General features: G+C 50.9%; 1 long non-coding RNA gene across 2 annotated transcripts; it reads left to right on the top strand.

The window, feature by feature from the left end:
• The first annotated feature begins 1,009 nt into the window (after nt 1–1,009).
• On the top strand, nt 1,010–6,473 carry Gm11728 (predicted gene 11728). 2 transcript variants are annotated; one of them, NR_165619.1, is made up of 4 exons: nt 1,010–1,381; nt 1,895–1,930; nt 4,752–4,842; nt 5,965–6,447. It is a non-coding gene; the product is annotated as a predicted gene 11728 (long non-coding RNA). The 2 variants fall into 2 exon arrangements; NR_165620.1 differs by lacking the exon at nt 1,895–1,930 and having other exon boundaries at nt 5,965–6,473.
• Nucleotides 6,474–7,825: the final 1,352 nt, after the last annotated feature.

Below are 7,825 nucleotides of genomic sequence, written 5' to 3'. Positions count from 1 at the left end.
CTCACTCTATAGCCCAGGCTGGTCTGGAACTCGCTATATATCTCAAGCCAACCTCTAACTTAAAAGCAATTCCCCTGTGCTGGGTTTATAGGTGTGAGCCACCACACTTGGGTCAAATCACTGTTTTATGGATGTGTCAGATTTCCAGAGCCTAGAATTGTGGTGACAGCACTCACTCAGCAAGCTGCTCCACGCCCCTTCCATCCACCATGCCCCCTCCATCCTCCCCCCACCCCCGAGTGCCCCGCTACCCCCTACCCCCCCCCCCCCCAGGACCAGGACCTGTGCTGCTGGGAGTGTCTGCAAACACTCCAGTCTGAGATTCAAGATGCTTCCAGGACAGAATTGGCGTTAATTAGCTGAAGATGGTGGGGACGGGGCTGTGGGGGAGGGACAGAGGGAAGCCTAGAATGCCTACAGAAGAGTTGGATTTTTGCTGTGGGCTCTGGGGAGTCAGACCAGCGGGGGAGGGACAGCTGCAGATGGACACCTCTCTCCCCTCCCCATGCTTTGCCAGCCTCAGCACCTTGGAAACCGAATGTTCCCTGGTGGTGGGAAGAAAAAGACTGACACTTAAAATAAAGCAAGCCCCAGGGCACCCTTTCTGTCCCAGGAGGAGGCAGATCCACCACTGGGAGATGGCTGGGATGTAGCCTTCTGGAGAAGGCTATGTGGATGCTGGTGTAGCCAGGAGCCTCCCACAGGTGGGCTCTGGGCTAGCTCTGCTCTGCTCTTGTGGGTAGAAACTGAACCTCCTCCTCATCAAGGGGGCTGAGCTGCTTGTTTCTGGTTAGCCCTGTGCTGCGGACTCAGTTTCCCTGCTACTTCAGGGATTATTCAAACAAGCCAACCCCTTCCTGCCCTTCTTTGTGTGTTTTTATCTGTTATTTGTTTTAAGACATTTTTGTTTAAGTAGATGTGTGTGTGTGCCCACAGGCTCTGCTCGTGTGTGTGTGTGTGTGTGTGTGTGTGTGTGTGTGTGTGTGTGTGTGTAGGCAGAGCACAGCCAGGGGTTAGATTTCTCTTTCTACCATGTGGGACCAGGTATCAAACTCAGTGGTTCGACTCTGGTGGCAAGCACTGAGCCAGCTGGCCTGCCCTCACTGTGCCTTTGTGATCGATGAAGCCTGCTGCTTTGTTCTGTCGCCAGGCATCACCCACACATTTATGCCCGGCACACATTGTGTTCTCTTCCCTGCAAGATCACGGCACTCATGACCAACCACGAATTGAATCTGTCCAGGGTCAGGTGTGGGTTCAGCTGCCCCATAACCCTAGAATGGAGTTCCTTCCTGCCAGCAGGGTGAAGAGGAAGTGATTGGAATAGACACTGTCTTTCCAGAAGGTTCCAAGGGTCTTAGTGCTGGAGACAGAAGAACAGGTAAGAGCTGGATGGTAAGGCCAGAGGAGGTGGCTGGCCATGTATGCAAAGGACTTAAGGCTCTCAGGGGACATGGAGAGGGACCTGAAACCAAGGGAGTCCAGCAGGCAAGCGGGGGGTGGGGGGCTTTGCCTACAGAAGCTTGGGCTGTGGTGTGTGTCAGGCAATGAGCCTGAGTCCCTTGACACCCGGTCTACAGGCTTAGCTCCTTTTTTTAGGGACATTTTTAAAACACATGGCCTGGAAGGACAGGGAGGCAGTCCACAGCTCACAGGATGTAAGGGATATGGCAGAGGCTGGAATCTTCTGCTGCTGCCTCTGTTGACAAGCTGAGCTAGCTGAGTCTCTTTTATGTTGCTCTGGCTAGCCTGAAACTTGCTGTGTGGCTAAGCTGGCCTTGAACTTGTAGGAGTCTCCTGCCTCTGCTTCCTAAATGATACTGAGATTGCAGGAGTGAGGCATCATACCTTACCCTGTCTGTCTATCTCCCCCCCCCCCCCATGTTTGTTATAGTGAAGGATACACCAGCCTTCCTTCGTGCTGCTGCAGGTAACTGGGGCCAGAGCTGGGTGGGGTCTTCTGAGATATAGTGGCTTAACGGCCCACTGTCTTCTTTTGCTTTGTTTTCTAACTATCCTTCACAAACCCACCTGAAACACGGAAGAGCAAAGTCTTGCAGCCGCAGTGCCGCTGCCTTGAGCCCAAGGTGCCGCTGCCTTGAGCCCAAGCCTTGCTATCAGGAAGGCTTTTCTACCCGGTCAGCGGGTTGTTGATGTTGGTTTGTTTTTCTCCCAGGTTGACACTGTAAAAACATTGTCTGTTTATTTCCTCTTCTAGCATGTGAGATTGTAGCATGTGAGAACCTGGCGTTTATACTCTCACCCCTTCCTGACCTTCTTCTTGGTCTTCCCAACGGGATGTGTCCCACTCTTTGGTTAAGTAAGGGCTTGCTGTGTGTGCTGCGCCTGAAGAAATGCCGACTTTCCATTTCTTCTACAGATGTTTTTCTTGGTGTTAATTATTGTCTTGGCTTTTGAAAACAATTTTATTTTAATGTATGTGTGAATGCCTGCATGCGTCTGCGAACCACATGCATGCAGTGTGGATAGAAAACAGAAGAGGGGGGCTGGTGAGATGGCTCAGTGGGTAAGAGCACCCGACTGCTCTTCGGAAGGTCCGGAGTTCAAATCCCAGCAACCACATGGTGGCTCACAACCATTTGTAACGAGATCTGGCGCCCTCTTCTGGAGTGTCTGAAGACAGCTACAGTGTACTTACATATAATAAATAAATCTTAAAAAAAAAAGAAAGAAAGAAAGAAAAGAAAACAGAAGAGGGCGCCGGATCCCCAGGAACTGTGGTTACAGACTGTGCTGAGCTGCTGTTTATGTGGGTGCTGGGAAAGCCAGCCCAGGCTTTGAGTACTGACCTGGGGGATCGGGGATCGGGGGTGGGGGTGGGTGGGAGGGGTAGGGGGGGCGGGGGGAGGCAGTCTTTCGGTATAGTCTGAGCTAGCCTTGGTGTGATGGTTAATACTGTTAGCTTAATTGGATTCAAAAGTGCTGATCAGGTTAGCGAAGGAAGCACTCTAGACGTGTTCATGAGGGTGTTTCCACAGAGGACTAAGCGGGAGCCTGTCCCTGACTGGCAGCGCCATTTCAGTCTTGGAGCCAGAGGGAAAGGGGGCGTGGCAAGGAGAAAAGCTCACAGCATTGACTCCTCCCCTCTGCTCACTCCACCTTTCTTCCTTTCCCCTCCCCTCCTACTTCTGGCCTCTATGACTTGAGCCCCTCCCACTCTTGATGAGATGAACTGAAACCCCTGGAAACCGAGACCCAGAATAAACAAATCTCTCTTAACGTTTGTTTGCGATGATACAGAGGCTGTCTGGAGGCTTTTTAAGGCTCGCTCTGTCTCACTACCGCACTTCCTTCCAGGCTGCTGCATCAGGAGTCAGGTTCCAGCACTAGTGGTTTAAAGCTCCCCTGGGAACTCCAACATGCCCCAGAATCCCAAGGCGCACAGTGTGGAGCCTGGAAGTTCTGAGGGGAAGACACTCTGGCTGGGCTTCGCACAGAAGAAGCACGAGCCCCGTCACTGAGACCTCATCCCTGGGGACGTGGGCTCTTTTGCTGTGCTAGCTAGTTTCATGTCAACCTGTCACGAGCTAGAGTCATCAGAGAGGAAGGAGTCTTAACTGAGAAAATGGCTCCCTAAGCCTGGGATACAGGTAGTCTTGTGTGGAAGGGAAGCACATTGTGGGTGTTGCTGTCTCTTGGTTGGTGGTCCTGATCCTGTAAGAAAGCAGGCTGAGCAAGCTATGGGGAGCAAGCCAGTAAGCAGCACCCCTCCATGGCCTCTGCATCAGCTCCTGCCTCCAGGTTCCTGCCCTGATTAAGTTCCTGTCCTGACTTCCTTTGATGATAGTGATGTGGAAGTGTAAGCCAAATAAACCCTTTCCTCTCCAACTTGCGTTTGGTCACGGTGTCCCATCTATGTAACAGTGACCCTGACTAAGACAGTTGCTTAGGGCACTAGCAATGCAGTCAGCCCAAGGTGCAGGCAGGCAGAAGACCCGTGGCTGTGCGCCTCCGGGACTCTTCCTCCAGGCTCCTGGCTGCCAGGCTGAAGTGGCCAGGCATGGTGGGGGGGGGGGGGGAGGGAGATGGGGCGGGGGATCCCTGGAGCTTTGGGATATAAGCTGTGCCTTTGCCTGGAGGAGCAATGCGAGCTGCCGCCCTTCTCCACTGCTGGCCCTGGCTCCACAGCTGCTGGTGACATTTCTTTCTAAGCCATTTCCTGTCACCATGCCTGCAGATGGGGATACACGAGACCTCAAAAACCCAGGACAGCAGTGCGACCGAGGCCAGCCGTATATTTAACTTCCTCTACAGGCAAAGTGGGAGGCAGAAAAGTAGGGGACAGGGCAGGAAGGCCACTCCAGCTGCAGACAGGCCAGCTGGGAATGTGATGACTCAGCAAGGTGGAGACAGACCCTCTCCCATGAACGCTGGTAGATGCTTCATAGTAGAAGATGGTATTTCCCACTACAGAGACTGAGGGAGGCGGCATGGATCCTGGAGCCTAACCTCACTGGATACGGCTTACTCACTCTCCAGCATGCAGAAGCCTTCACAAAGGGGTTACCAATCCAGTTACCTCCAGGACCCCAAAGAACCAAGCATATGGCCAAGCAATAGGGATTGATTTTATTTCTTGGTCATCATGAGGACTGTGACGGTTTGTATATGCTTATCCCAGGAAGTGGCACTATTAGGAGGTGTGGCCTTGCTGGAGTAGGGGTGTCACTGTGGGTGTGGGTTTTCAAATCCTCCTTCTAACTTCCTGGAAGTCAGCATTCTTCTTGCAGCCCTCAGATGGAGATGTAGAACTCTGCACCATGCCTGCCTGGATGCTGCCATGTTCCTGCCTTGATGATAATGGACTGAACCTCGGAACCTGTAAGCCATCCCCAGTTAAATGTCGTCCTTTATAAGAATTGCCTTGGTCATGGCAGCCCTAACTAAGACAAGGACCGTAGCCCAGGCTGGTCCCCTCCTACACTATCAGATTTGTTTTTCCTGGAGGGACAATGTGGGGAGCTGGCTCTGCAGGACCTCCTCAGCTCCTGGATGGTGAGAGTCCTGCTTTGAAGCCTCCCCCAAAATACTAGGCCAGCTGGGGTCTGAACTGGGGATTCCAACTGGGGGCAGGTGGACATTGAGGCAGTTTGACCACCAGCAGTTCTCAAACCTGTCAAATGGGTTAATAATTGTCCTGCTTAGCAGGGGTTTGTGAGGCTGGAACGTGCGAACAGGCAAGGACTGTCTTTGTGAGGTCTGTTGCGGGACACATAAACTCTGGGGTTTATACGAAGTCGCTGGCCCACTGGCTCAGAGGAGCCATGAAGCTGTGTGCACAGCCCCTGGCCCCCTGTGGAATTGGACACTGTGAAATTAATTGCCCGTGGAAGCTCCATGCATGCTGTACAGAGGAATGGGGGGAGCCTGGCCTTTGCCTTTTATGGTAGCCTGGGAACCCAGAACACTCCAAACCATCATGCTCAAAAGGGCTTTTTATAGCCCTTCAGAAGTTTATGTCTCTGTAGATCCGCATATCACAGGTATTCAGCTAGCAGAGGGAGGCCCATTAAATCAGCTGCTAATGCAGGGGCTAATTAAATGCTCTTGCCTCTGCTGCCATCTGCAGAGGATGAAGGGCAGTCAAAAAGTTCTGTGGGTTTTATGAGGTCTCCCGATGGGGCAGGAATCTCTGACTCAAGCCCCAGGACTGACAAACCCTGACGGAGGAGCGGCTCTGTCCTTAACTGATTGGCGTTTGGAGACACAAGCTGTGGGGATTATTACAGAATTACTTCAGTTAATTAGAGAGAGAGAGAGAGAGAGAGAGAGAGAGAGAGAGAGAGAGAGGCTTTGAAGTAATTTACTAAGGTTTGTGCGGTTCGTCCCTGAGTGGTCTCCAAGGATGAGCTGAGAGCTATGGGGCTGTGGGGTTCTCCTCTGTCTCTGACTGCAGCAAGGGACTCCAGGAGAAGTGTTGACTTTGATTTTCTTTGTCATCAGAGTGTCCTTCAGTGATTCGGGGTGAACTTCATCTCAGATGGACTGATCCTTTAATTTCTCCAAAGCAGCCCACTTCTGTGGTCAACGTGAGTGGCCGATGAGCCATTGTATTTGAGTGTCTCTCCTTCCCACGGGGAAGTCTAAGCTTTCATTGGTTTTCATGCTCTGATCAGCTCCAGGATGGGGAGATGAGAGCTGACTGTTGAAAGTGGCAGTGGTTTGATCTGCGTGTGTTGGCACATGCCCGTCCTGCAGCACTTGGGAGGCAGCAGCAGGAGATTCCGGAGTTCAAGGCTTGTAGTTCCGCTGCTCTTCTAGAGGACCGGACATCACTGATGTGAGAAAGTTCACAGTGGCCTGTAACTCCAGCCACAGTGGGTATGATGCCCTCTTCTGGTCTCCTCAGGCAACTTTGCACATGTGACATACACACACACACACATATAAATGAGAATAATAAAAACAAATCTTTATTTAAAAAACAAACAAACAGACAAAAAATAAACAAAGCCAGTGTTTTTGGTGACAGGAGAGATGGTGCATAGCTGTAATCTCAGAGTGGGTGGGTGGGGTGAGTGGGTGGGTGGGTGAGGGTTATGAGTTCAAAACCATCCCGGGCCAGAGAATGAGTTCTAGTCCTGGACTATGTACTAAAACCCTGTCTCAAAACAAAACAAAACAAAACAAAACAAAACAAAACAAAACAAAACAGCAATGATAAAAACCCACTCAGACAAGCCAAATAAAACCCAACAAAACAACAAAAATAAATCAAACTAAAACAAGCAAAAATCAGTAGTTCAAGACAGGGGAGGTGACTCTGAGGTCAAGAGCGCTTACTGCTTAGTTCAGTTCCCAGAACCCCTGTCAGGCTGCCCACAAATGCCTGTAACTAGCTCCAGGGGGTCAGATACTCACCTTAGGCCTCCCAGGACATCTGCACACACAGGGCATGCACATGTGCACACAAATAAAAATAAAAAATTAAATTAATAGAAAAGAAAAAATATTTAAAAAACAAAGTAAAACCAATGGTCGTCATCCCTCTGCGTGAGTGGTCAGGGTCCCTGCTGTGATGTTCCCCAGCTGTGATCCACATCTGCTTGTATCCCTCACTCTCTGGCTGCTAACCCCCTTAGAAAAGAAGGAGACAGCCAGGCATGGCAGGCTGCTGGGAGGAATTCTGGTCAAACTAAATGTGGCCCAGAATCTGGCCAAGCTGCCTGGCCTCTCCCCGGTCCATAGGAACGGGAATCACTCTGAGGGCATGAGGTCCAGGCTATGGGAGCCCTCAAGGACTGACCCTTTAAAAAACACACCGTGGGGCTGAGAAATGGCTCAGTCAGTGAAGGGCTTGCCACGTGAGCATGGAGACCTGAGCTCAGGCCCACAGCACGCACATAAAAAAACCAGGAGTGTTTACCTGAATGAAAAATTGGAACTGCTGTTAGAGAGATGGCTCGGCGGTTAAGAGCACTGACTGCTCTTCCAGAGGTCCTGAGTTCAAGTCCCAGCAACCACATGGTGGCTCACAACCATCTGTAGTAGGATCTGGTGCCCTCTTCTGGAGTGTCTGATGACAGCTACAGTGTGCTCATATATACATAAAATAAATAAATAAATCCTTATTTATTTATTTGTCCAGAGCTGAGGAACAAACCCAGGGCCTTGCGCTTGCTAGGCAAGTGCTCTACCACTGAGCTAAATCCCGAACCCCATAAATAAATCTTTAAAAAAGAAAACAAACAAAACAAACAAACAAACAAACAAACAGAAAAACTGGATCCCGGCCTGGAGAAGAGAACACATGGAGCTCTTTGGTCAGCCAGGAGAATGGTGAGCTCCACACTCAGTGACTCAA

This window comes from Mus musculus, chromosome 11, assembly GCF_000001635.26.
Source record: "Mus musculus strain C57BL/6J chromosome 11, GRCm38.p6 C57BL/6J".
NCBI classification, from domain to species: domain Eukaryota; kingdom Metazoa; phylum Chordata; class Mammalia; order Rodentia; family Muridae; genus Mus; species Mus musculus.
Note: the sequence above shows the minus strand (reverse complement) of the source record. Positions and strands in the feature narration are given on the sequence as shown.